The following is a 10,633-nucleotide window of genomic DNA, read 5'->3' as shown; positions in this document are numbered from 1 at the left end:
GTATGTGTAATTATTTTTTTTAATCTAGAATTAATTCCTGCTTGTGGAATTAATGCATCAAGTCCTTTCCAGATGCTCTTATCATTTGCCTCAGGCCAGCCCTGGGATGGGAAGAGTTTAGGGTGGGAGTCTTTGAACATGGAGGGTGTCCTGATTTTAATTGACCTAGGAAGCTATCGCAGAACTTGATAATCCCTCTGAGAAAGACCCGCTGCTCATCATCCTTGGGAGGATGGCTCAAGTTAGGTGGTGGCTAGCTTCAGTTTTGGTTGAGGACATTTGTTCATCACATGCTCCCTGATGTTTCTCCAAAGGGCTAAGAACATTTTACGGTTTCATATTATTCCAAAAAAACCTACTTTGCCAGGCTAATTAGGTTTGGGGTCTTGATGAGGTTGTCAGCTTTTCGTCTGGCATCTCTTAACAGCTGTATTTAAAATGCAGAAAGATGCAAAAGGCTTTGTCTTCTGGTGTTTAATCTATCATGAAAGAGTCAGCCACACAGGGAGCGGATTGATGCTGAGACAGACCACTCGCTCATCTAGCTCAGGATTGTTGACACTGACTGTGAGAAGCTCTCCAGGGTTTTAGGGAGGAGTCTTTCCTTCTTCATGCAGGAGATGCCAGAGACTGAACGGCAGGCCTTTTGCATTCAAAGCACATGCTCTCCCCACTGAGCTATGCCTACTGCCTCTGCCCCTCCAATTCTGGCCATTTGAGCCCCTTTCCTTCATTATATTGCACGTAGGCCCACGACAATTTCAAATGTGAATTTGAAAATTTATCAGGTCAGTGGACAGTGCTTTCAGATTTCTTTTTGAATGTCCAGCCTCGAAATTAGGTACTGTAAATTGTGACAAGAACTGGAAATGCAACATTTGTTTTTGAGTTGGCCTGAAAACAAGCAGCAGTTTAATGTCAGAGGTTTTACTTTGGGAAGAAGCATGAACTTTTGCCTCATATAAATTTCAGAAAAGGCTGGTCCACTAAGGTGATTGTGGAAGAAAGGTTACTGGGATGCTCTCTCCAGGGAGCCTCACCTGGTACCTTTACTACATCTCTTTAGGCGCCAGGCAAACACATTTCTCTTCTCCCAGGTCCAATTACCCAATCTATGGCCTTTTAGACTGTGGGTGAGGTGTTCTTGTTTTGTTTGTTATTATGTTATGGATTTTGGGTTTTTATACTGTCAAGTGCCCTGGGATCCTTGGGTAAAAGGTGAGATCTAAATTTAATAAATAAATGAACTGCCTTACCATCTACAGTCTGCTCTCACTTGCTTTGCCTTCTTGTTTACAACTAGTCCAGAGGGTGGCAGTGCTTGTCTGCTTCCTTCTCTTCAGTCTCACTTGCGTTCTTGCAGAAGCCAGCAGGAAGAAGATGGGGGCAAATATATAGTTGGCTGTCTGGCTTTGGCTGTGGCTCCACCTACAGCTGCTTCCCACCCTACCAGTCCCAATGGACACCAGCCATTGCTAACAAATTGAAATCCACCTGAGTTCTCAGTTGGAGGGGGGAGCAAGTAAAGACTGCAAACAAATTCATTATACGTGTAGGTCTTGCAATCCGTCCACTCGCTATGTGAAAATTCGCTTATTTGCATGTAAAGAATTATGCACTGTAAACACCAGATTCCAAACATCGGGAGTTTGCCCACTTCCTTGCTTCCATACTTGTTCCTGCTTTGCTGGTCAGTGGCAGCCATTTTGGGGCAGAAACCACGCAGGGATGGAGAAAGGCAGGCAAGCGAGAGAAATCAGTTGAATCAGAGAGCAGGGGGGATTGGAGAAATCTTTCTTTTGCTGTTTGGCTGCAGCCATGTCAGGAAGAAACCACTGAAAAAAGGAGGGAGAGAAATTGGGTAAATCCCAGATTAGAACTATTTCCATAGGGAATAACGAAAACTGTGGACCCAGCTAATGAATGATTTCGACTGAACGCATTGTGTTCAGTAAGCAGGACTTGTGTGTATGTGCCCCCTCTCCCCCCCCCCCAACCTGGAATATCTTTATTAGTATTGATAATTCATACAGCACCATCAATGCACATCGTACTTTATAAAGTACTTGGGAAGTGTGTGATTTTTTCACATAAGAGCATGCTCATTTCATGAAGGGCTCCAGACTTTCATACAGAAGACCGTTTGTGTGGATTTTCTCCCTTGATGATGAAGTGAAGAGCAAGCTGGCAGCTGAGAAGCCCCAGTATTTGCCCCAGAGCACCTACACTCTCTCACCAATATCTGGCGATCAGGGCAAATGTTATAAAGGACTTTATTTCTGGGAGGGGGTTAATGATTCAAGTGCAAATCAAGAGAGAAGCACCTATCTGGGCCAATCAAGAACACATTGTCTTGAAAGGCAGGATAGAAATCTATTAAGACTTCAACCCTATGGCAGTGAAACACAAAGAAGTCCCATTAGACACAGCGTGGCTTACTTTTGAGTAAACCTGCATTAAAGCGTGCTGCTAATAAACACATGCAAATAGTAATCTTAAAGCAGGGGTTCCCAACATGGTGCTCTCCAGATGTTGGTAGACAACAACAACTGTCATCGCTGGCCTTTGACTGTGTTAGCTGGGCTGACTGGAATGGGAGTCCAATCACAAAAGGGGGGCGCTGTGTCTGTTACCTGCAGGGCCCATGAGGTGAGGCGAGGCAGTTGCCTCGGGTGGCAGATCCAGCCACCTCCACAGCTGCCTACTCCATGCACAGCTGCACCTTTTGCTGCTTCCTCCTCCTCCTGCGTGGCCACCTCCTCTGTATCTACCAGCGGCAAGCAGGCATGGAGGAGGATGCGCGGACAGGGTGTGTGTGTGTGTTTTGTTTTAAAGCAGGAACCTAACTGTACAACTGAAAGCTGAAAGGACTTTTCAATTCCTCATAATACACTTTCCTCTAAAGTTGAAACTATCATGAACTGTAGGATGACCGTCTCCCAGGAAGTAAGCAAATTTCACTGATTCAGTGTGACCATTAGTCATGGTCTCTTTGGCATTTTTGAAACAAATGTTAATTTGATCATTTTCTATTCTCTGGTGGGTTTTTGAGGGGGGGGGGACAGGCAGAGTACTGTGATTTGCTTTCCTTTTATAGGAATAAAACAGGAATAAAACAATTGATGTGAACACCTTAAGTTCTTTGCATTCAGCCCATGATTCATATACAACTCCATCAGCTTTATGAACTAAAAAAATATAAAATAAAGAAATCCCTTTGTAAATAGATTTCCTGCCCCTCGAGACACTTTAAGCAAACCACATTTGTGTCATTCCATCTAAATCAAATGCCATCTTCTGTGTCAGCTGCTTTATGCATCCATATTTCCTACCTTTTCTATCTTTCTGTGAAAAGAATGCAACATTCTATGTAGGCTGGGATAGAGAAAATACTTTGAGAGGTACTGCATGTGTTCAGTAAGTGCTTCCGTGGTATATAAGTGCTGGACTTGGGTGCAGAAGTTATTGGTCCAGATCCCTTTCCTACATCCCGAATGGTGGCCCTGGACAAGTAGCCTAGCCTACCTCACAGGGCTGTTGTGTGGCTATAGCAGGAAATCTTCTTCTGTGTTGTCAGAGCTCCTTGGGGGAATCACAGAATCCTAGAATTGTACAGTTGGAGGGGATCCTGAGTGCCCTCCAGTCCAACTCCCTGCAATACAGAAATAGGTCGTCTGAACCTGGGCTCAAGGTTTAGTGCAATGGGTGCGAACCATACGTAAGCTGTAACTGGGGAAGTGTGGAATACATAACAACATTTGTTTACAGAAAATAAAGATGGAGGTTATCATTATTTATACAGAAGGAAAAACATAAGCCCATGCTTCAATGAACTTGTATTCTAAATTGTGGTCCATTCAATTCCTTTTGTTGTAAGTAGTTAAATACGAAGAAAAGTGGCATATAAATGTTGCTAAATAAATTAAATAATGTGCTATGAGTAAATGGATAGTGAACTTGGTTTCTAGGTTTCGGGTCCATGAACCAAAAGGAGCATTTAGGAAATCTACTTTTTACCCCCCAACCCCTGAAATAAGGTCTTATCCCCAGATGAACTTTTAATTTTATTTTTTGCTAATTATGGCTGGGGGGGGGGGGGGTCATTGGAAGTCACCATGTAAGCAGCACACTTGCCACAGGATCGGAAAGACAAGCTCTAATTGGTCAATTTACATAAAAGTGAAAACACAGAACTTCTGACATTAAGTTCCTGGCTCAACTTTTTCGCAGCAATTACAGTCATAAAATAAGGTACAATGGTGCAACATTCCAGCTGATTCGCACCGCGAGTCCTGCCAATGTATTTTCTAGTGACCGCTCTTCAAAGCAGAAACTGAGAGAGAGAGAGACGAGGCACACACACACGCATCGGCCCTTGTCCCTTTTGATTGAGGGCTCCCAAACCCAGCCAATCATGAGACCCCTTGCTGAGTGATTAGTGCAGCGGCAATGGATCACTTTGCTGTTGACACGAAGGGCTAAAGCGGACTTTTCCAGAAAGGGAGGCCATTTGCCGTCCTGGGCTTTTAGGGGAGAAACGGAGCGATAGAAATTCCAAAAATAAATGCATTTGTTTTCATTTCTAGTAAAGAATGGAGATGTGCCAGGTGGGCGTGGGTGTCCCATTGAGATACATGGTTGTTTGGGGTTTGGGGGGTTTGTGTGTGTATGGTGTCAGTGCTTAGACAATGGTGTTTTGATTGAAAATCTCTTAAATGAGCAGCAATCCTCTGGATTCCCAGTCTGCCAGGCCAATATCCATCACCGGTCAGGCCTAGGAGCAACCACCTTTTCTGTTGGGAAGAAGTAAAAATTGGCAGCTGTTAGCCTTGCTTGGCAGAGATGAATGGCAGCTGGAGTAGAAGCGTTCTTGTTTAAATGGGTCCTTCCGGTTCCCTGCCACCAGGTGCTGCTGTAGGTACAGGAGAAGAAGACAATAAGATCCATGAGGGAAAGATGATGAGGGAATGAGGGGGGTGGAGTGGGGAGCAGAGATGTGAACGTGGAAAAAAAATAACCAGTCATCAGGTTTAGGACTCATTAGGCATTTGGAAAACCTGCATTCCTGCTCCCCGAGGGAATAAAGAGCATACTCTGAAATAAGTAGCAATCCTCTTTTCTATTTACTTCCCTCTATATCTTGTCCTTGAGATTGCCTTGCAAACACTGATAAGGCTTACAGTATTGAAAGCTACCACAAGGCCAGCTGGCCTCGTCCGCTGGTACAAGGCCTACGCCAGACCTTTGCTATCCAGACCTCAGGAGCAAGGGCACAACACGAATGATCAGGGCCTTCTCAACAATGACACCTTGATGCTGACAACCCTCTCAGGTGCCAGCGGCACCAACGTCTATGAAGGTGTGATGACCCCAGGTAAAGATGAGGCTGCCCACCCAAGCTTTTGAGTAAAGTGATGCCTCCTGCGTGGCTGATGCGGTTGGTATTTTTGTCTGTTTTTACATTAAGTTATACTTGATATACTTGCTATAGCTCGCCATGTCATCTGCCAGCAACAGCATGCTTGCATAGCAAATTGCTCTAGATCAGTGTTTCCCAACCAGGGTCATGAGCTGAAAATTGGTTGTCATAGGTTTATAAGTAAACCCAAAATAATTATTTCTTTTAATCCTTAACTGGTATTACAGCTTTTTGTCTTACTGGCATATTATAATGCTTGTTAGGAGAACCCAGAATTCCTTGGGGAGAGGAATTGGTAAACCGGTTTGGGAATGGTAGCTCTGTGAGGGGAATTGGGTCCTCTTAATAACTCTCAGCACCCTTAACCAACCAAACACTTGTTTTGAGTTTAATTTTTGAAGCAGTATCCTGCAAGTAGATGGTTTGTTTTCTTACATTCCCACAAGCAAAACTGTGAATAACTTTGTAAGTACTATAAATATGAAATGATTATGTTTCCAAATAAGCCTTCAGTTTATTGAAAACCTATGGGGGCTCCTCAATGAAAAGATCACCAAGAGCAGACAAGCTTCCTAGACACACCCTTGCCTGTCACAACTGGTCTTCCTGTGAGCAGCACAGGCATGGGGGTATATTAGGTGTGCTTTAGGACACCATTGGGAAACCTGCAGAGGAGTAGTATTTTATGCGCAGTCATACCTCATGTTACATTTGCTTCATGATGTGTTTTTTCAGGTTGCATCCTGTGGCGACCCGGAGGTACCGGAAAGGGTTACTTCTGGGTTTCGCCGCTCACGCATGCGCAGAAGCGCTAAATCATGCTTTGCGCATGTGCACAAGTGCCAAATTGCGCCGCGCACCTGCGCAGATACAGCGCTTCAGGTTGCGGGCTTTTCATGTTGTGAACGGGCCTCTAGAATGGATCCCGTTCGCAACCAGAGGTACCACTGTAATAAAAATATGCTGGTTTTTCACCCAAGGAATAATAATAATAATTTTACTAAGATAAAAGGTAAAGGAACCCTGGACAGTTAAATCCAGTCAAAGGTGACTCCGGGGTTGTGGCGCTCATCTCGCTTTCAGACCGAGGCAGCCAGCGTTTGTCCACAGACAGCTTTCTGGGTCACGTGGCCAGCATGACTAAACCACTTCTGATGCAACAGGACACCGTGAAGGAACCAGAGTGCACAGAAACATCGTTTACCTTCCCACCTCAGTGGTACCTATTTATCTACTTGCACTGGCATGCTTTCGAACTGCTAGGTTGGCAGGAGCTAGGAAAGAGCAACGGGAGCTCACACTGTTGCGGGGATTCGAACCGCCAACCTTCTGATCAGCAAGCCCAAGAGGCTCAGTGGTTTAGACCACAGCGCCACCCGTGTACCCCACCCATCTGGCTGGGTTTCCCCACCCACTCTGGGCGGCTCCCAACAGAACACTAAAAACAGAATAAAACTTCAAATATTAAAAGCTTCCCTAAACAGGGCTGCCTTCAGATGTCTTCTAAAAGTCAGATAGTTGTTTATTTCCTTGACATCTGATTTTGTCTCTTGCTCTGCCCATCCCTGACTCTGGACTCTGCCCTCCTGCATTATGCTGATTACTCATGAGGGAATGTGGCCTCTAACCAGATGTGATGCACATTGTTTCACTGCCTGAAGCAAAATGGGAATGTGCTGTGCTACCATCACCTCCCTTATCTGGGTTGTGTGGCAGCACCTGCAAAGCAGTGGTGGGTTACAATGAGATCTTGTGAGATCTCACTTAAATCTCATAAGATCTCATGTGCTCCAGGCGGGAGTGTTTGCAGAGGTGCTGCCTCTTGGGATTTTGCCACCCAAGGTGTGAGTCCTACATTAAGGTTACCAGATTTTTTTCAATGAATCTGGGGACACTTTTCAACTTCCTACTAAATAGATGGCTTTTGTCAGGGAACTGATTTGTAAATCCGGGGACTGTCCCCAGGAAATGGGGATGTCTGGTAACCTTATCCTATGTGGCCTTTGTGCTTCCCCAAATCCACTGCAACACAGGAGTTCTGTGGTAGACATGCAGTCATTCCTCTGAAGACAAGTGGGTGTGGAAAGACTCTCTGAAGCAGAAACATCTGTAAACCGGGTATCTGGGAAGCACAGCTTCAAAACCTGTATCCGTTCCCAAAAGAAAAAGAAAACTGCAATGGAATAGCTCCTTTTTTCTATTTAGAGGTTAAAAATTTGTTTCAACAGTGAGCTCTCATATGTGAAGGAACCATTGTCTTCTTTAGTCCTCTTCAAGTGAAAATGTGAGAACCTCACTTTTAAATTATCGTTTTGCAAAGAATCCTCTGAATCTTACTAAAAGATCTTAAATTTTCCTGTATAAACCATGTGGGTTTCTGAGACGCTTGTTATATGCATGTTAAAACTTGAAAACAAGCTATCTGGTCATATGTTTCCCATTAACCCCCAAATTTTGCTCATTATACCAAAATTGCCATGTGAACATGTCTCATGATTCATCTCCGCCTTCACTCACCACTACCATGTTCTTCTTCAGAAAGCAGACTATGGTACTTTAAAGCATTCCTTAGCATTAATCCAATATGATGACTTTTCATATTCTTTCAATTTGTTCCTGAGGGGAGGAAAAAAATCCCATTCCCACATTAAACCCAGTAGAAGACTGGTGAGCTACAATGAGATAAGGATAAAAGGATGGGAACCATATTTTTTCCCTCACCCCCTTGAAGTCAATGGGCAAATTGCAAATGAAAATGGATGGCAGAGTTTGGCCCTTTGTCAAAAGTATATGCTGAGGCATATCTCATCCCCATTCAAATCAAATATAAATTTACACACACACACACACACACACACACACACACACACACACACACACACACACCACACCTCTCCCATTGCTTTAGGTGGTATACAAAAGAAAAGAACAAACCAACACTGGAAACGAAACAAAAAATCCTTAAAAATAACTCAGAAACAACAGACAATAAAACTCTTGACTTGGGCTGCATTCCTGTGTCCACTTTTTGAGACTAGGACTTGCTACTTCAAATCCATCCCTTTTTAGAAGTATGCAGTTTCAATGATTATTTAACAGCTTTTTGAAACATTGGTACTGCGGGCATAATCTGACAATGGGTGCAAAACACCAAGTTGTTCTTCTTCATAGGCACCATTCTTCTTAGCACTTCCATTTTCTCTCTCTCTCTAGGCTAGCAGGGGGTGGTGGTAGCTCACAAGAGCCTCTGCCCCAACAGTGAATCACCCTGAACAGAATGAATAATTTTTCCTGACTTTTCCTAATTTCACATTTTCCAGACAGAATCACCAGATACATTTTACTTGTAGGTTATTGCGCAAAATTCTTCCTGAATCATTTTGGTGACTGGTTTGATGCTACTACCAAATAAAGTCAGATCAAAAGGAGATATGAATGGACAGAGAGCTGGATTGTTGTTGTTTTTTTTTAAAAAAACTGTATTAAATAGGAATCTGGAAAGACACACACACACACATTCAATCTCTTCATATATGTACCAAGTAAATGTGTCCAGGATTTCAGCCTTAGAGGAATATACCTTTGCTTTGTGTCATACTAGGAGAAAAGGACTTTCCATGAGATCATTGTCAAAAGTTATGCCTCACACAGGAAAAAACCACTCATATGTTGCTGTAATAAGGGAATAACCAATCCAGAGCAATGCTCCACCCCACAGTATTGACTGGTGTGAATGTCTAAATGCACACAGGGGAAGTACAGTATAAAGCTTTGTGGCCTGAATTCCAGTGGAAGAACTTGAAGTCTGCTTAAACTTCCATGAGAAAGATCTGTGAGGAAATTTAGACTCGGAAAGGTAAAGTCTAAATGTTCTCTCTTTTGCAACTTTATACATTTTCTTTGGACATTTCATATACAGTATGACCTTATATTTAAAGTTGTGTAAAGTATTCTACTTTAAAATGCAAGCATTTGTTAAGATTTTGTTGGGTGAATTATGTAAATAATATTTGCTATATGTATAAAATGGTACGAGCTCCCACACTTCCTGTTAACAGCATAGCCATGCACACCTGTATATAAAATATTTGTTCAACCTTTTAACTACAAATGTTACTTCAGTCTCTGTTGAAAGACACTCAAAAATTTAGTCTTATGTTGGGCTCAGTTTTGACATATATGTGAATTGAAACTAATTAGGACTATTAGGCGTTCATTGATGGTACAGCTTGTGCAGCTTGCGTTTCAAATGTATTTCCTTAAGATGAAATGCAGCTATGGTTTCTAAAGCAAATGAAGCATATTAAGCACAGCAGAAGCAAAACTCAGGAGCATTTTTTGGTGGGGGGGGGGGGTCTAAGCAGGATATGCAAAAGGAACATCCTTTGCTTTCATTCACTGCTAGGAAGCATCCATATTTCAAAAAGCAAAAGGAAACAAATGGATAGTATGGAACGTTTGCAAAACCTATCCTGCTTATTCAAATTATTTCCATACTGTACAGGGGAAAAATATATTTTGCTCCGATTTCTTCACCAACTCCTCTAGCTGAAACAGGCATGAATAGCCTCTCCTAGTATATTGTAATTACCCTCCTTCCAATAAACTGAGATGCTTAGGTATCATATAAGAAACTCTAAAGTGTTGGGGTAGAACAATGTGGTTTATGGCTGAATGAACTTAAAACTCACATTAAGATAGCACATATTGAATGGAAGAAAAACAACTTGGAGGCCCTAAATCCAGTTTCTTATTTGAGCAAAGCATGACGACGATTTTGGAATACCAGACAAGAGTATCACCCTCTTTAAATAAACACACAGCAAAAGAAATTAATGGTAGTCCGTTTTCTTTAGGGGGGTATAACAATTTTCTTTTAAAAAAACACAAACCACAGACTTGCAGTGAATGCTACTGCAAAATGCACCTTCCACTAAATCAAGGGCCTTTCAGAAGGCTGAGGTTTGGGACCTTACTAACCTTTTATTCATCTTTTACTGAGTCAAAATTCTCTGCAGCAATAATCATGGATTAGCCTCAGGTTGCTACAACTGAAAAGGGACTTTCAGGTTTGGCAGTAGTGCATAGATTTGGCAGGGCTGTCTAATTCACAATGTATTCACTGGCGACCTTTGCAAAAAACTGTGACACAGAACTTGAGAGCAGAACACAAATAGGTTCTGCTTGGGCCTTTCAGTGCCTCTCTGTTTTCAG

The sequence above is a fragment of the Podarcis muralis genome, chromosome 12 (assembly GCF_964188315.1).
Source record: "Podarcis muralis chromosome 12, rPodMur119.hap1.1, whole genome shotgun sequence".
NCBI lineage: Eukaryota > Metazoa > Chordata > Lepidosauria > Squamata > Lacertidae > Podarcis > Podarcis muralis.
This window is presented reverse-complemented; position numbering follows the sequence as displayed.